This window comes from Perca fluviatilis, chromosome 22, assembly GCF_010015445.1.
Source record: "Perca fluviatilis chromosome 22, GENO_Pfluv_1.0, whole genome shotgun sequence".
NCBI classification, from domain to species: Eukaryota; Metazoa; Chordata; class Actinopteri; order Perciformes; family Percidae; genus Perca; species Perca fluviatilis.
In genome coordinates, this window is record NC_053133.1 from 8855969 (window position 1) to 8874014 (window position 18046).

The 18046-nt window shown below is 39.5% G+C and overlaps 1 protein-coding gene and 1 pseudogene across 1 annotated transcript in view; both read left to right on the forward strand.

Annotated features, from left to right (window-relative positions):
• Window positions 1-6813: 6813 nt before the first annotated feature.
• LOC120551949 lies at window positions 6814-7870 on the forward strand (annotated as a pseudogene).
• A 9771-nt stretch (window positions 7871-17641) lies between these two features.
• The window catches only part of arhgap29a (Rho GTPase activating protein 29a), a 39289-nt gene continuing 38884 nt past the window's right edge, over window positions 17642-18046 (forward strand). Inside the window, exon 1 of the mRNA XM_039790133.1 lies at window positions 17642-17910. The gene's annotated coding sequence lies outside the window, so the exon portion shown is untranslated. The remainder of the gene's footprint in view (window positions 17911-18046) is intronic.

Genomic DNA, 18046 nt, shown 5'->3' on the forward strand with positions numbered 1-18046 from the left:
GAACATTTATTGTTCTGGTTAAATCACTGTGGGATAAAAACAACTATTGTAGTGCAAGAAAAAAGCAGTTGTGAAGAATGTACATGCGAAACATGTAGCACCTCAAGGCTGGGCAGCGTTTATTTTTTACCCCCACCGAGCCAAGGCAAGGTTTTCGATCTCTTCCAACGTGATATCGAACAGAGCACAGGACCATGTGTGATATGTGGTTCCATAGTAAAGAGAAAAAGAGTTTGGAATGTCCCCGACATTGTAACCCTTTATTTGTCTCGAGTGGGCCATAACGGATCGGTACTTGGCAGCCCTGTGACTCCATTTCAATTTATAGAATTTCCTGTGGGAAAAAACCAATCGCAGATATACTCCATGTCCTCTGTTATTTGCAATGAACCATCCAGAGGGCACATCTGGTCGTATTTGTTTTCAGATTTTATTACCATTGAAGCTTACGATCATGATCGCATATCAATCGTATCAAGAAGCACGCCAGACATATACCGACATGGGATCATTTACCTCTATGAAAAGTTATAGTTTTGAAATTTCAATACATTTTTATTTTACTTTAGTCTCTGTAAATGATGGAGGGTGGGGCGCCTGGGTAGCTCACGTGGTAGGGTGTGACCTACTCTATCTGTAAAACAACAAGTCCTCCAAACCCAGGGACTAGGGGGAAAAAGGCGACTGGGTACCCAGGGCCCTCATGTGAGGAGGGCCAAAAAGATTCTAGAATGAATAGCTGTGGATGCGGGGAGGGGCCCATAGAAAATGCCTTTCTACAGGGCCCAGAATTTTGTGCTACGCCCCTGTCCAAACCATACGATGACATAGGTCGACCCACGGGAGCGTTTCATAAAATAGCGCCACTAGTGGTGGTGGTAATATGACCATACAGTATATCTAAACCAGAGAACGTTGGTCGCTGTATGGAACGTAAAGGTCACGATTTTAAACATGTAACGTTGTTAAATGGTTGCATTTTGGTTATGTTTAGGCACCTTGAACTACTCGGTTAAGTTTAGAAAAGGATCATGGTTTTGGTTAAAAATCTGACTTTACTTCACATCCGGTTACTCACTTGATGCAGAACGTGATGTTCGTAAAGTAAAAAAATAAATAAAACATTACCACGGTCACAGTCTGTTTATATTTAGGCACAAAAACTACTTAGTTAAGTCTAAAAAATAATAATCGTGGTTTGGGTTACAATCAGACGTTACTTCACTCGAAGGTCGCTGAAGGTTACGCATGTGACGCTGAACGTGACGTTCCTTAAGTTAAAAAACTCGCCATTTACTTTGATTTCCAAACAGTACTCAATGCTATGACCCATCCACCACCCCCGCCTGCATCCTTATGCGGAAAGTAATAACTACTGTGGCCACTAGAGGGCGCTGCCTCTAGAAATGTAAATATAGACATCGTAATTGCTGCTTGAACAAATGACCTCTGGGAGCGTTTCTCGAGGGAGGACAGTCTCCTTTAAATGGTCCCCGAGAAAGCTTATGTTATGATTTGACACTATAAACTAAATTGAGTTGTAAATTAGTGCGTAAGATTAACATCTGTTAATGGACGTCCGTTACATTCAAGCCATTCCCAAATGAGTTCATACAAAGCTAATTAAGACTATCAGCTCCACCCAACTTTCTCTGTATTTCTCAGTATGGCTATGTTCAGAAAATGGTGTCATTCACACAGCTCTTCTGAAAAGTCCATCATGTTTTTTTTTTTAAACCTCTGTGTCCTCATTGGCTACTAGAACTGTGTGCAGGAGGGGTGGGGGTAGTGCGCGATCACTGAAGGCTTGTGTCATGTTGATGCGCCGACAGTGTTGTTGTCATTACTTAGAATTCCTCATGGGGAGACAGAAACTACGCCCTATTAGCTCTAATGTGTAATCTTCACTCTACTTTACTGTCCGATATGAGGCAATTGTGGCACAGTGCCATATCCTGGAATGTCAATGTCAAGTCATTTCATTTTTACTTTGTTTTTATTAGTTTTAACCTGGCAATATAGTTTTTCTTAAAGATTTCAGTTTTCATTTCGTTTCAGGTTAATAAAACTACAGAAAAGTAAAAGTCACAGTGGGCCTCTCATCTGAAGCGTGCATTAGACACTACATTTCCTGCATATTTCTTAACAGTGAAAAATAAATAAAACAATAAATAAAACACTGATCCTTCCAGGATCTATCCTTCCTTTAGGGTGACACAGTGGCTCAGTGGTTAGCAGCAAGTAGGCACTGCAGAGTTTGATTTGAATAAATTACACTGCAAATTGTAATGTGTATAATTGTGTGTGACAAATAAAGATTTCTTTCTTCTAAAAACATCTACACCATTGTCATTCCCAAAAATAAAGTAGTGACAGTCTTAATAGAGCCCTTACAAGTGAGAAAAATAAAATGAAATACTCCTTAGTAGGCTACCTGTTTTCTCTTATGCACCTCATCATAATAGACTATATACTGTTTTGTGCCATATGCTTTAAAGGTTATAATAACCATAGAAAGAAGAGAGGACTGAGGGGAAATACATTTATTAATAACTTAACGATAGAAGAAAACAATTACAAAATGTTTTTGTTTTCTAAAATCATTTTTTCTTAGGAAATAAAGGGGATAACATGCCATTCAGATATAGCTAAACCATAGACATCCATATATCATAGTAATTTATTCCAAGCACAAGCCTTATTTATTGTAAAATGAAAAGATTCACACATAATGTGCAATGGCCTTATTTGACTACACTACATTCATTTAACCAGCAGATGCCACTCATGTGTGTGTTATTTGCAACCTCCAGTGCTAGATTTATTTTCGGTGCACATGGTTAAAAAGCCTCAAAGGTTAAAGACCCAATTCCTTTTAGTTTTTTGTTTATTTAGCATATAGGCTACAGTTGAGGCGTATTAACAGTAAAAGCCTATATAGGCCTAGGTGACCAAGTGCTGTTATCTATTAGAGCACTCCTTTTTATTCTTTAAAATAATAGACAGTTGTGTGTCTTTCTCAGGAGAATGTCCCCATGTCCAACAGTTTCCTCTTCCAAAGAAACCAACTTTTGGCTGGAACACAGACTTGCTATTTAAGAAGGCCTCTACATAAACTGCATAGATTTACAACCAAGGCAAACGCAAAGAACTGTCTGCTGCCCCTGCAGCAGCAGAGCAATGTATCTCTATCTCTGTTAAAATGCTAATCAGGGTACTTAAAGCATTTTATTGAACTGTTATCAATTCTGTTGTTTTTAAGGTGATGTATATGTTCCACAGATTTCAGGTTGTGTTAATAAAAACCAATTAAAAATAGCCAAAAGAATACCGGTGTCGTGCCAAGGTACTTATCCCATAGACGTATCCCCGCCAGGATTTGGATCCCCTGGCCGCGGGAGCGCGCGTGCAGAGCTTCGGTCCCCCTACAGGTTGTCTCATTTGAACTACAGCTGCAGTTAAAAGTTACATAGTGGAAGACTGACAGGGTTTTCCATAGTAACAAGGGTCTCATTTATCTACATAAATATGTGTATTTCTCTGTTACATTAAGGCAACGTGTGAATAGTTTAATGCGCTGTTTATTATTGTGGATTATTCGACAGTGTTTTCCAAAGTTCCATACTGACATGCTCCTTAGCTATAGGCCTAGTATCTACGTTAGTCATGCAGGTTAGTGAACAATATGTTTTCCTTTAGTGAACAATATTTTTTCCTCATCCTTGCTAACCCGTCCATCCCTGCCCTGTAACGTGATTTCTGTTTTAATTTAATTTAAAATGGCTTTTCAATTAAACGCTTTGTTCATCTGTCTGCTATATAAGTTACATAGGGGATACACAAAATATCAGGTCGTTTTTCATCTGATATAATGTGTATCCCCTCCCCTACCATGCAAAGGGTCTGTCCTGTCATCATGTGTGTCATTTTCTGACTTTACCAGGTCACAATAAATAACTTGAGATAATATGGAGGTGTGTGCTGTTTTCTAGTCAAAGTTACAGAGGGGATACACAAAATATCAGGCCGTTTTTCACCTGATATAATGTGTATCCCCTCCCCTAACAAGCAAAGGGTCTGTCCTGTCATCATGTGTTATTTTCTGTGTCTACCATGTCACAATAAATAACTTGAGATAATATTGTTATGGCCCCTCCTCTGCATTGCAGGGGAGGTTCCTCCTGCAGGCAGAGGAGGGTCGTTAGTGATTGGAGCCACCTGGGCTCAGGGTATTTAAGCTGCTTCTAACCACTCCTTTTTCTCTCTCTGCTCCTCCAGGTATGATCCTGTTTCGTTTGTTCCTTTATAGTTTTACTTAGTTTCCACTCAGTCATTTTCACACTGACTCACTCATCCATGCACCTTACAGACACCTTACATTATGACGTTCTCACACCTCATTCCTTTTTCTTTGTTTAAAGTTAATCATTTTGGTTTACAATAAAGTATCTTTTTGATTGGCCTATACTTGTTGGTGTCCCCTCATTCTCTGCCACAGGCCATGAGCCGGTTTGTGACAAGTGGGGGCTCGTCTTTAAGTTAAAGTTAATTATACTTTAGTCTTGCTTTAGTATTTTAGTTTACTTTGACAATTTCCCATAGTTGGTTAAATTTTTGTCTGGACTGTTTTTGCTTTATCATTGATTTGTTTGTTTACTTGTTTGGCTTATTTGACTGTTTTGTAGTTAATTTGGGTTAGTAGTTTTGTAGTGTAGTTCAGATTGCCAAACTTTTGTTTGAAGGGATGCTTTGGTATGGCCAATATTATTGGAGAGAGCATTGAGAGCCATGTGTTCCTTTTGTTCAGTTAGCTTTATAGCTAAATTTGGTTAGCAATTCACTCTGGGCCTTTCCTGGGTTTTTGTTTAGGTGGGAGTCCTCTCCTGTTGAGGCTTATCAGCGAGCATCAATAGGAGGCTCGTGGTGTTTTTGTTTTAGGTGGCAGTGAACGTGGGTAGAGCTTCCCTTTTTCCCTTTTTCCCCTACATCGGCTCGGGAGCACCTCCGTGGATGTGTGGGGGGGGCGCCAGGTTCTGGTTGTCTTTTTCCACTCCGCTGGTTTTGTGTGCATAAAACCCCACCACATGTGACTGCACGAAGACCAGGGGCCAGTTAGTTAGTTGTTTTTGGAGGATAGTGGGGTGTGGCTCCTGTCCTTAAACCCAGACTGGCAGCAGGTGAGTTGTGTATTTATTTTATTTTTTTCAGCATTTGTAATAGTTGTATTGGTTGAGGAAAATATCTTCCATTTTGAGTAGTTTTGTTCAAGCTCCTTTAGAGGTAGCTTTAGAGTTGTGTACTAAGGAGCAGTTAATTGAAATTGCTGACCATTATCAGATTGAGATTGCTGATTAAAAAAAAAACTTATAGACTGTTAAGGTTAGATTAAAGCAGGGTCTTAGGGAAGAAGGTGTTCTTTGGGGTCAGTCTGCTAGTAGTGAGGGTGCAAGTTTTCGGTCTAGCCCTTCATTAACTTTTGAACAGCAGAGGGAGTTGTTGCAAATGCAGTTAGAAATAGCGCAATTGCAAAATGTCAATAGACCAGAAGGAGTACCACAGTTTGATGTTTCACAGAATCTGTTTGTTGACTAAATTTGATGAGTCAGATCCAGATACATACATTTTTATTTCAGTGTATTGCGGGAGCTAGAGCTTGGTCAGATTTCAACATGACTGTTGTTGCAATGTGTACTTACAGGAAAAGCACGTGAGGCTTTTTCAGCACTGAGTGTAACGGACAGTAAAGTTTATGCTAAAGTTAAATCGGCAGTTCTGAAGGTCTATGAGCTTGTGTTTTCGTTATAGGGAAAAGCTAGATTCACAAACCTATTCTGGGTTTGTTCGCGATTTGACTTCTGCATTTAATCGTTGGTGCACAGCTACTGAAGTTAGTACTTTTGAGGGTCTGTCTAACTTGATTGTGTTGGAACAGTTCAAAGATTCTGTGTCTGACCAGGTTGCTACATGTATTAATGAACGTAAAGTTAAGTCTCCAAGTGATGCAGCAGTTCTTGCAGATGAGTAAAAGTTAACACATAAAAGCCATTTCGAGTCAAACAGTGACATGTACTATGAAAATAACTTTACTCCTAGGAATAGTAGGTCATCTTTTTCTGGAGCTTTGTTTCAAAGGCCTCAGCAGAAGTTTGGTTCTGGGGGACCTACAGCACTGGTTAAGGCTAATACCTGTCGCTACTGTTTAGTTGAAGGACATTGGAAGGAAGAAATGTCCTCTACTTCAATCAAAAAAGTTACATCAAGCTAAACCTGCTGTGATGGCATTTCCTGTTACAGACTGACCACCAGGGTGAGCTTTTTCAGCAAATAGTAGAGTTTGGTTCAGAGTCTTCCCAAGGTGATTTTTCTGCCTTTCTTTCAGATGGTGTAGTGTCTTTGGTAGATGGCAACCAAAATGTTCCAATTAAGATCTTAAGAGACACTGGAGCTTTAGATTCTTTTCTTGTGGAATCTGTTTTGCCGTTCTCCAAGGAGTCTGATACTGGCAGTTGTGTATTGACACGTGGCATGGGACTAGTTCCATTCTTTTCTCCTTTACATGACGTTACCCTTAAATGTGGTCTGGTAGAGGGTGATGTAGCTGTTGGGGTTAGACCCAGTTGCCAGTAGAGGGAGTCCATGTGATTTTGGGGAATGACTTGGCAGGTAGTAAGGTGTGGGCAGATGGCAAAATAAACATCTTTTTAAAAAGCAAGCTTCAGTACTCCCTGTAAAGGTATCTCCAGATTGCAACTGTGTGTCTCCGGAGGTATTTCCAGGTTGTGCGGTTACCCGCTCTGCCTCACGCAAGGAGGATGTGGGGAAAATGTTGGAGGTCTCAGCTGGGAAACGAGCAAGAAGGATTTTAAAGATTACTTCACTAAATTTGGCAAGGTGACGGATTGCACCATAAAGATGGACCGGCAGACAGGCCGGTCAAGAGGCTTTGGCTTAATTTTCTTTAAAGATGCAGCCAGTGTAGAAAAGGTTCTTGAACGGAAGGAGCACAGGCTAGATGGCAGAGTGATCGATCCAAAGAAGGATCAGTCAAGAAAATCTTTGTGGGAGGCCTTAACCCAGACACCTCAAAGGCAGTCATTCAGGAGTACTTTGGGACCTTTGGAGAGGTTGAGACTATTGAGCTTCCACAAGATCCAAAGACAGAAAAGAGGAAGGGATTCATATTCATCACATATAAAGAAGAGACTCCTGTCAAGAAGGTTATGGAGAAGAAATGCCACAATGTTGGTGGAAGCAAGTGTGAAACTAAAATAGCCCAGCCCAAAGAGGTCTACCAGCAGCAGTATGGTCCTCCGTGGATACGGAGGATGCAGCAGGGGCCGTGGAGGCCAGGGCCAGAACTGGAATCAAGGTTACAACAACTACTGGACTCAACCTGGATACAACCAGAACTATGGCTACAGTCAGCCAGGGGACATGGGGCGACTGCTAGGAGCCGGAACTGAGATTTATTTATTTTTTCTTTTTGGGGAACTTTGGATTGTTTTGAATAGGTTGGGCCAAATTTTGGGCTAAGGGTGGGACCCTCATTTTAAAGGGAGGTGTTACGGCCCCTCCTCTGCAGTGCAGGGGAGGTTCCTCCTGCAGGCAGAGGAGGGTCGTTGGTGATTGGAGCCACCTGGGCTCAGGGTATTTAAGCTGCTTCTGCACCCTTTCTCCTCTCTCTGCTCCTCCAGGTATGATCCTGTTTCGTTTGTTCCTTTTATAGTTTTACTTAGTTTCCACTCAGTCATTTTCACACACACTCCTTACAGACACCTTACATTATGAAATTCTCACACCTCATTCCTTTTTCTTTGTTTAAAGTTAATAATTTTGGTTTACAATAAAGTATCTTTTTGATTGGCCTATACTTGTTGTTGGTGTCCCCTCGTTCTTTGCCACAGGCCATGAGCCGGTTTGTGACAGAGATGGAGATGTGTGCTGTTTTCTAGCTAAAGTTACAGAGGGGATACACAAAATATCAGGCAGTTTTTCACCTGTGTGTATGTGTGTATCCCTTACCCTAACAAGCAAAGGGTCTGTCCTGTCATCATGTGTTATTTTCTGACTTTACCAGGGGCCTGTTTCACAAAAGCAGAATATATAAATCCAGGATAACTTATAAAGCGAGGCTTGACCTAGTCTAATCTTTGCATCCTGGCTTGGTGCGTTTCACGAAGGCCAAGCCAGGCTGAGGAGGAGCGTCTAGGTCGAGCCAGGCTGAACTAATTCAGATAGAGGCGCCTCCACGTCTTTCCTCAAAAGACCGCGAGGTCGATCACAGATTTACTGATGCCAAAATGGAGAATACGCATTGTACATACTTTATACAGAGTGAGCAGCAGCTTATTGTGAAAGTATGACGACGTGAAACACTATTTATATAAAAAGAAAAGAAACACGGCCGCTGTAATGAAACGGCGAGAGGAAGCGTAGCAGACGATCACGGACCGACTGAATGCGTAATTGTAGCCTAAATATATACATTAACTGACCACTGCTCTGATTTGAAGCCGTCATAATCATTCCATTCAAAGATTGGGCTATTAATCACTTGCACAACTTAACAGTTGTACTTTTTGCCTTAAAAGTAAGCAGAAGATAATGTTACTCAGGAAATTTACAATGAAGACACATTTTCTATAACGCTAGAATATGATGCGTAAATATCTTTCACTCTGTTACTCCCTCTCTCTCTCACGGGCTACAATATAAGTTTTCCTAAGTCATATTAACTTCCACTACTCGCTTTTAATGCAAAGTGTACAACTGTTCGTTTTTTGCAAATGACAGTGACTCATTGAATGGTTTCAGTTAAGAGCAGTAGTTCATAAATGTATATTTTTAGACTATCATTCAGTCTGTCCGCTATTATCTGCCACACTTTTTTTTTGCGTTTGTTTTATTTATTTTTTTTATAGAGGACGAGTTTCCTTCTCTACATATTATATGCCTTACTCCCTCATATGTATGGACATAGAAAATAAAGACATTGAAGAAATTGGACTCTAAAATCTAGAAACTATAAAGATAATTAAGTGATAAATTCCATGCACACTGTAAACATGAATGAGTGATATTCATCAGTTATTTCTGTCTGTCGTCAAAAACTATTGAGGTGTCCTCTCCCTGTTACATGAATGTACAGTAGCCTACATCACTAGATAGTTACTGGTCCAGTGAACTAAGACTATCATTTGGGAGGATTGTATATGTTCTTAAAATTGTACAATCCTCCCAAATTATATTCCCAGTTTACTGGACAACACAAATTGTGTGCTAAGAATGCCAAAAACAATATACATGGAAGAGGAACAAACATGATCCTTATTGTTAAAGAATTTAAAATAAAATGAATCGACTAAAATCAAGGGCATTGGTCAACTATAGAAATGTACAGCATTGTATGTATTGCCCTTAGTAACAGACTTCATTTAAAACACATTGGAAATGTTATCAGCCTTTTCTAATTATCTCAACAACTGCCATAATATATTCATCAAACTTCTAACAGTATGAACAGCAGTCTTCATACAGCAATATAACAGTAACAATGACTGACATGAATAATTATAAAAAAAAAAATAATGGTCACAACTTTAAATAACGGTACTTAAATAAACCGCAATATGCACCTGTTGTATTTTAATCCAGGCTGATAATAACAATAGGGTAAAACCACTGCTGGGTGATCAGAAAAGGCTCCAGGATTAAATAAATCCTGGCTGTTAGCCTGGTCGGGAGCAGGCTAGCTGCACAGAATAAATCTCCATGGTGATTTATGTGCCTCCGCTTTCGTGAAACCGAGTGAAGGCTAAATTCATCCAGGATAACGGGGAAATCCCAGCTTAATCCCTTATCTTGGTTTTGTGAAACAGGCCCCAGGTCACAATAAATAACTTGAGTTAATATGGAGATGTGTGCTGTTTTCTAGCCAAAGTTACAGAGGGGATACACAAAATATCAGGCCGTTTTTCATCTATGTGTATCCCCTCCACTAACATGCAAAGATCTGTCCTGTCATCATGTATGTTAGTGTGCTTTTGGTTTGTTTAAGTTCAAAAGCTGTTTTAAAAAAATCAATACAGTAAATGGGCCTTTACCGAACAAGCACTAACTGACTTGTAAAAAAAGAAATTATACAAAATCTTACAGAAAGGACTAGGCTTTATGAAAATTATAATAAAGAACATTACCTAAAACGAGTATACATATGCCCGTTTAGGCCCTCAAATATGCAATTGACAAATTAACTACAAAATGCACAAATTACACTGGAGGGAGAGGGGGAAAGAGGGACAGAGAATTCGGTTCATGTCACACGCGGTCATGTCTCACAACAAATAAATGATCCCTCTGCTGGTGGGCTTTTAACGCACAACTGGTGGAACCAACGGCAGCAAAGGTCACATTGAATCTGGAGATTTTTTTTCAGTGAGAAGTTACACATTTTCATTCTTGTTTCATAAGGGGCTGAAAAAACTAAAATCTTAGGTTATTCTATTTTGATAAAGGACTAACAAAAAAAAATTGTACCGAACATATCTGATTTCATATTATAAAATTGCAGCTTTGTACGGTTATTGGTTTTGTTACCCAATTACAGTCTGACGCATGCTCCACCTCCCCACAAAAGTGACACGTCTCTGTCAGGTCATCTGTTGAACAGAAAAACGGCAAGCCTGCTTATTTTCGTCATCTATCCACATTTTTATAATATTTAGGTAAATTTAGAATGATTCTGACAAGTGCATATTGTATTTTGACAGCAACTGTAAGAGTGATTTATTTCATTTAACACATCCCATAAAAGCCTAATACTTACCACTCTCTAGGAGGAGAGTGATGGCGATTTGCAGCCTGTATTGGTTAACGTCCTGTTGATTTGCAGGAAAATCTACTTTTTTTTTTTAGAAGTAGTTCTGCAAACTAAAGAGAAATTAGACCGAGAGATTTCAAATTACAACCTGTTGGTAACAAAAAACTGTACAGGGCGGCAATGTAGCAACCCAGGCAGCACCAACACCGTCACTAAACTCCGACACACAGTCGGAGAAAATTTGCAATTAGCCATCCATTTTCGTAAAGCGGCCCATATTTGAGCTTTATATGGTTGATTTCTCGCATAAAAAAGTTTCAGAAGTGAATTTTGTAATGGAATAACAGAGATCTGTGTGACCTAGCTAGATTCAGAAGACTACCTGATCTCAGGTCAGTTGTGTAGCGTGTGTAAATGTTGGGGCGTGACCGTTCTCTTAATACACCCATGGCTGTGACAAAGGTTCCGGTTTTTGGGAGGTTGACGTCAACTTCCAGCTTTGTTGGGATTCGCCCGTTTTCAGCGGCAGTTTCAAAGTATGAGATTTTCATAGTAAAGGGGTGTCAATGGGATTTTGAGCTTCTATGTATGTCCTATTTACCCACCGAACTGTTTTTATTCAACTATGACAGGGTAAAATCGGTTTTGCATTCTATCACCCCTTTAAAAACATTTTTTGTCTAGCATTTATAACTGGACATCAGTGGTATTATACATAGATATGAAAGGGAGGACACTTGTCTGGTTAGTAACATACTTTCAGGGCAAATCCACCACAAGAGGTGGAGTCGGACTGTTTGGGATGCTGGACTGTCTCACATCTCCACCTTGAGACATTGCATCCCTTTTTTTACATGAATACCCTGAAGACAACAATATTAAAAAAAAAAGATTATAATCATTAATGTTGGCATTGCAGCATGCAAATTATAATATATACAGTATATTTCATATATTTATGTCCACTGTCATTTTTATGTAAAGTGGACATAAGACAATAAAAGGTTAATTTTTAGCAATCCTTGTTTCCAAACATCTTTGGAGCTCTTTTTTTGGACTCCCCCAGCGGATCCAAGAATAGTGACTTCTTGGATCCTGGGTAAATGACCTTCATAGTTAAGAAACAAGCATTATAAAAAATAAGCGGTACATTTTTTCTTGACATGAAAGTTTTTGCAGATTTATGATGTTTTAGAATTTTTTTTCTACTGCTAGTGTCCAGTGGTGATGGTCATTTATAATGCCCACAACAATGTTGTACTCCTGGGGTTTCATCTAAAATTGAAGAAAAAAATGTTGGAATGAAGATAAGTGCAACTTTATGCAGGATTGAAGCCATTCATTCTTATTCGTCTTTCAATACTGCTCTCTACTGCTCTCTTATCAGCTGACTGTGTTAACCTTTCTCAATGAAAAGTTATTCCAGACACTATGTTGCTGAAAACAAATACAACTACTTATATTTTAAGTTATTCCAAAAATGTTATACTTTATATCATGGCCATTTTTAAGTAATCTGAAGAGTTCATTAGAGTACATCCATGAGATATATGATACCAATACAGACCTTGAGTCTTGGAGTCCCCCTGTTCCACATGGTAGTCATAGCAAATGAGTCTATAAATGCTGCCATGGCTGTTTTTTCACGATTATGGTTACGCACCAATACCGCCAGATGTGCATTGATTGACTGTGAACAAATATTAAACATATTATATTGTTTTTCATAAAAAGGTGTTGATAGCTCTATAGCTGACATACAAATTAGCCTCTACATTTAATTTCCAAAATTTTTTTTAATTACATCATCTCACCTCACTTTCCAGCTCCATGTTGGGACCAGTCCTATTAATGTCCCAATAAAATAATTTATAGGCCCCTATTTTGGGGAGCAGGACATGGGCATCCCTTCCTGCCCAAGCATCCTGTACATCTGTCAAAGAATGTAAAAATAAATAATTACAATAATCTACAACACCTTCTAAAAAAAAGTTGGTAAACACTGCCAACAAAAGACTGGAAACATTGTGAAATGCTTAAAGAAAAGAAGTGGCGAAATGTCACCCATATAATCATACATTAGCAAGAATGGCAAAACATTTCACATTAAAAATATAAAAAAGTGGTCTTCTCAGTTACCAGAGTCTTCGTTAAAGAGGAGGTGATGAAGAGAGGTAAACATGACCTGGCCCCAACTTTTTGGAGACAGGTTGGCCACAGAAACAGGACAGACAAGAAAATTATTTGTTTGTATACTGAAACTTGAAATATAATACGTACATTTCTCAGCAACAGCTTGATTGTATTGAAGTGCTGCCGATGTTGCGGCCAGTGGAGCTGCTGGCTGCTGGGGGGCTGCAGCTGCTGGCTCCTGGGTGGCTACGGCTGGTGTAGCAGCTCGATGCCTTCAGCTGAGGCTGGTGGAGCTGTGGTCTGCTGGGGGGCTGTGGTCTGCTGGGGGGCTGTGGTCTGCTGGAGCTGTGGTCTGCTGTGGAGCTGTTGTAGCACCCACTGGAGCTTTGCGTTTGGTTTTATCCCCCCAGTGGGAGACCCCGAGTGCCACACTGAGCTGGTCAATGTTTATTTTGTGCAGGAGTGCTCCATTTTCATCCTGCAGATCAGCACTGTTATGTTCCACTGCCACGATTATGAATGGCCCTACAAAATTTGCCTCCAATTTCCCCCCCTTCCTTTGTTGGCTCCTAATGTTTTGCCTCAAAACACTGTCCCCGACTTGGAAGACTGGAGTTTTCTCACCGGCTTTTCCTTTGTTTTTTGTTTTTTCATGTCCCTTGGCCAGGTTTTGTTGAACAAGGTCCATTAACTGTTGTTGTTGTTGTATGTCTTGGGCCACAACTTCCTGCCCCACAACGTCCTCCACAGTGCTGTCAAGCTATAACCAAAATTACATTTCCATTAAACCCTTACATAAGGGTGTGTTATGCATGTCTGTCATATACATAAATAGACAGAGATAGAAAAAAGGATTGAAAAATAAAAATATATGAGAAAACAACCATGTAATGCTCAGGGACTTCCGATGGATAGCGAGCCTCTCTGCCGAACATGAGGTAGTAGGGCGAAAATGTTGTTGTAGTTTGTTTTTTTTGTTCGGAGACCGAACATTACAGCATCCAGATAATCGTCCCAAGTATCTGGATGCTGGCCCACCAGTTTGCTCAGGGGTCTGACAATGAAGACAAATGAAGACAAACATATTTATGACAATATCATCGTAATATTTATGACTGTGATCTTCTTCTTTTTTGTTGTATTTATATATTTCTCTGTATACCATTTCAGTGTAAATATTACATAGAATAGTATAAGACTGTTATGATACATAAATATAAAATCTTAATGTAGTAAAACAAAGAGCTCACCTCTGAATTGTGCCATTCATCCGCTCAAACCAAACCATTAGTTTGCGGATGATAAGGTGACACAGGCTCCTTTTGATGTTTAAAATCTCACAAACTGTCTTGTTGATCTGCAAAAATAAGCCAAAATCATAACATACATTTTGTTACAGTAATAGTTGGTATATCAACAACATGTACACAATTTTTGGCTAGGAGTGAAGTAGGCTACTTACGCAATTGACAAATTCTTTGCCCTGGTCAGTTAGAATCCTTTTGGGGGCTTCAAACTGATGGACAAATTTTAGGATGCAAGAAGTCACCTCCTTGGCTGACTTCGATTTCAGAGGGTAAGCCTGTGGCCATTTAGTGAAATAGTCTATCATGACACAAATATATTGATGTCCATTTTTTGTTGTGGACAATTTTCCGACCAGGTCCATCCCTACCAATTCAAATGGTTGAGTGACCTGAAAGTATTGACAAACAAAAGATTTCAGGTTGACATTTTTATTTAAGACTCAATTTCTTAAACAACTTTTATTTTATCATGCACTATGAAGAAGAGCAGGTGGAACCAAAAGCAGAAGACAGAATGCACAAGATCTGAAGAATAAACATTATTCACTGAAAAATTATTAATATAAATGGGTTACTAGAAGAAAATAAACAGCCATAAATACTCTTGGCTGAGGACAGATCAAAAGAAGTTCTGCTGCTTTACAGTTACAAAATTATTACTTGTAAACTCATGGCATGTTGTCCAACTTGTACAAGCAATTGTCTGACGTCACACAACAATAATGTCACCCGGTGGCAGCTTTTTATAGTCATCCAAGTTTTAATATTTTTGTTCGCATGGATGTTGGTGTGTGGAAATTCCAAGTCCGAAATATCAAACTTCTGAATTGTCTGTAAAGCAGCATTAATCAACTAGTAATACTATCACCAAGTAATGGAAGATTTATGTTGATGTTTTTTATTTAATACTTTGAATTCAATGTTTTTAGAGTTCTTTGACATACTTTTTAAAATACTTTTTAAAAAGCCTTTTTAAAGTTTTTGGAATAACTAACTAACCTTTATTGGGGTGTACTCTGTTGGCTTTTTAATTGTTATGGTAGACCTGGCATGCAGAGCATTGGGAAACCTGAAAATTATAAACGCATAATTTAAATAACAGGAAAACGTTTTTATAAATCATTTTAAGTATATAGAAAAATAAGACCCATGAAATGACAAGCTTTGTTATAGAATAATAACATACAGTCAATATTGCTGATTTACTTATACTTGCTGATATCAACTGACATCCCCGGCCAGTAAAATCTGCGGGATATGCTCTCCCGGGTTTTGGTCTGGCCCCAGTGTGGCCCTATGGGGCTTGCATGAAAGTCACGAAAAATGTTGTCTGCTTTACCAGCACCACAGACCACTTTTGTTTTCACAGATTTTGCAGTCCCTTTATAGCGGGTATAGAGCTCGTCCCCTAAATGTCGACAAAAAAACATGCTTGCTTATTGATTTACAAATTGATTTACATCAAACCTAATACACCTATCTGATAAGCAGGTGGCACCTTGTACGGCAGCCTCGGTCACAGTGTATGAATGTGTACTCACAGTAGTTTCTTGGCTCGTAATCACTTAGCCTCTGACCTCAGACGTCATGTAACGTGACCATGGGGAATTGTAATTTTTTGGCTTTGATGTCATTCGTGTTGTCCTGGGGTAATTCTGACCCCAAATTATGATAATGAATATAGACTAAAAAATGTAGGCATCGAGTTCAGTCACAATGGTGATAAAATACACCGAAATAACACAAATGATTTTTGACATTTGTTTTAGGTGTAGGACACAAATTGTCCACTGGTGTCACTAGTGTGCTTTTGAGTGGCGTCTGTTTAGGTAGGAACCTTTAAGCAGGTAACATGGGGTGCTGTTCATCGGAGGAGCACAAATAGTTTTTGACCGCATCAAATCGCAACACACCGCAACGCTAATGTGGATGTGTAAATGTTTGTTGGTGGAGCTTAATGGACATATGTTTTATTGCACGTTCATTCAAAAACATTGTAATCAATAAATGTCCATCAAAACGCAACGATGACTTGAGTCTATGATTTCAACAGTAGGCTACTGAGCGTTGTAAGGTAGAAGAGAACGTGTCAGCCAGTTTACTAGCCATAGACAGTTTGTTTGAAGTCCGTATAACCCTCAGTGGCTTTAAATTATCAGGCTTAGCCATTATAAGACCATCTGCAAGGTAGGGGAGGGGATACACATTATATCAGATGAAAAACGACCTGATATGTTGTGTATCCCCTCTGTAACTTTGGCTAGAAAACAGCACACATCTCCATATTAACTCAAGTTATTTATTGTGACCTGGTAGACTCAGAAAATGACACACATGATGACAGGACAGACCCTCTGCTTGTTAGGGGAGGGGATACACATTATATCAGGTGAAAAACGGCCTGATATTTTGTGTATCCCCTCTGTAACTTTGGCTAGAAAACAGCACACATCTCCATATTATCTCAAGTTATTTATTGTGACCTGGTAAAGTCAGAAAATAACACACATGATGACAGGACAGACCCTTTGCATGTTAGGGGAGGGGATACACATTATATCAGGTGAAAAACGGCCTGATATTTTGTGTATCCCCTATGTAACTTACATGGCAGACAGATGAACAAAGCGTTTAATTGAAAAGCCATATTAAACTAAATTAAAACAGAAATCACGTTACAGGGCAGGGATGGACGGGTTAGCAAGGATGAGGAAAAAATATTGTTCACTAAAGGAAAACATATTGTTCACTAACCTGCATGACTAACGTAGATACTAGGCCTATAGCTAAGGAGCATGTCAGTATGGAACTTTGGAAAACACTGTCGAATAATCCACAATAATAAACAGCGCATTAAACTATTCACACGTTGCCTTAATGTAACAGAGAAATACACGTATTTATGTAGATAAATGAGACCCTTGTTACTATGGAAAACCCTGTCAGTCTTCCACTATGTAACTTTTAACTGCAGCTGTAGTTCCAATGAGACAACCTGTGGGGGGACCGAAGCTCTGCACGCGCGCTCCCGCGGCCAGGGGATCCAAATCGTGGCGGGGATACGTCTATGGGATAAGTACCTTGGCACGACACGGGAAGTAAAGATATATTGTGTTCAGAATAAAGGTTTAGCAAGACAACCTTATGACAACCTTACAGGTTTAGAATATGGGGATACATATTGTAGTCTAAGTTGTTTAAATCAAATTCCCCTAATGTTCTGCGTTTGGATTTTTGTAAACGTTTTTTCAAAGTAACACCAAATTGTAAATTCCTATCCAGGGAATTTATTTTGAAAGGCATAACCGGAGGTTCAACGAATTTAAAGGTTGCTTGACACTTTAAAACACCGGGCACCTGTTGAAGGGAGGACTCCACACGAAATCCCCAACACACACACACACACACACACACACACAGAGACCAGACACACACAGAAGTTACAGCCTACGTTACATCACATGGAGAGAGGAGCCGATTGAACACAGTGGAGCTGAGCCGGGGTAGAAGGGGTTAGGGAAAACGTACGGCAGTGAAAGATAAGGATAGCGCCGTGGTTGTGGAATAATTCGTCCTTCTCAGGACTGATCTTCGGTCACTTTTCCGCTTCAGGATTTGTTTCGGCTGAAATGTTTCAGGATCCGATGGCAGGTTTGTAATTATGTCTGCTAATTTGTAATGTTTGTTTCAGTTGCTACAAAAAAAAACATATGCTGATAAATAATTTGCCCTAACATTTGAAGACAGGAAAAGTGTCTAGAGACGGTTTAACTTTAACTAACGTTAG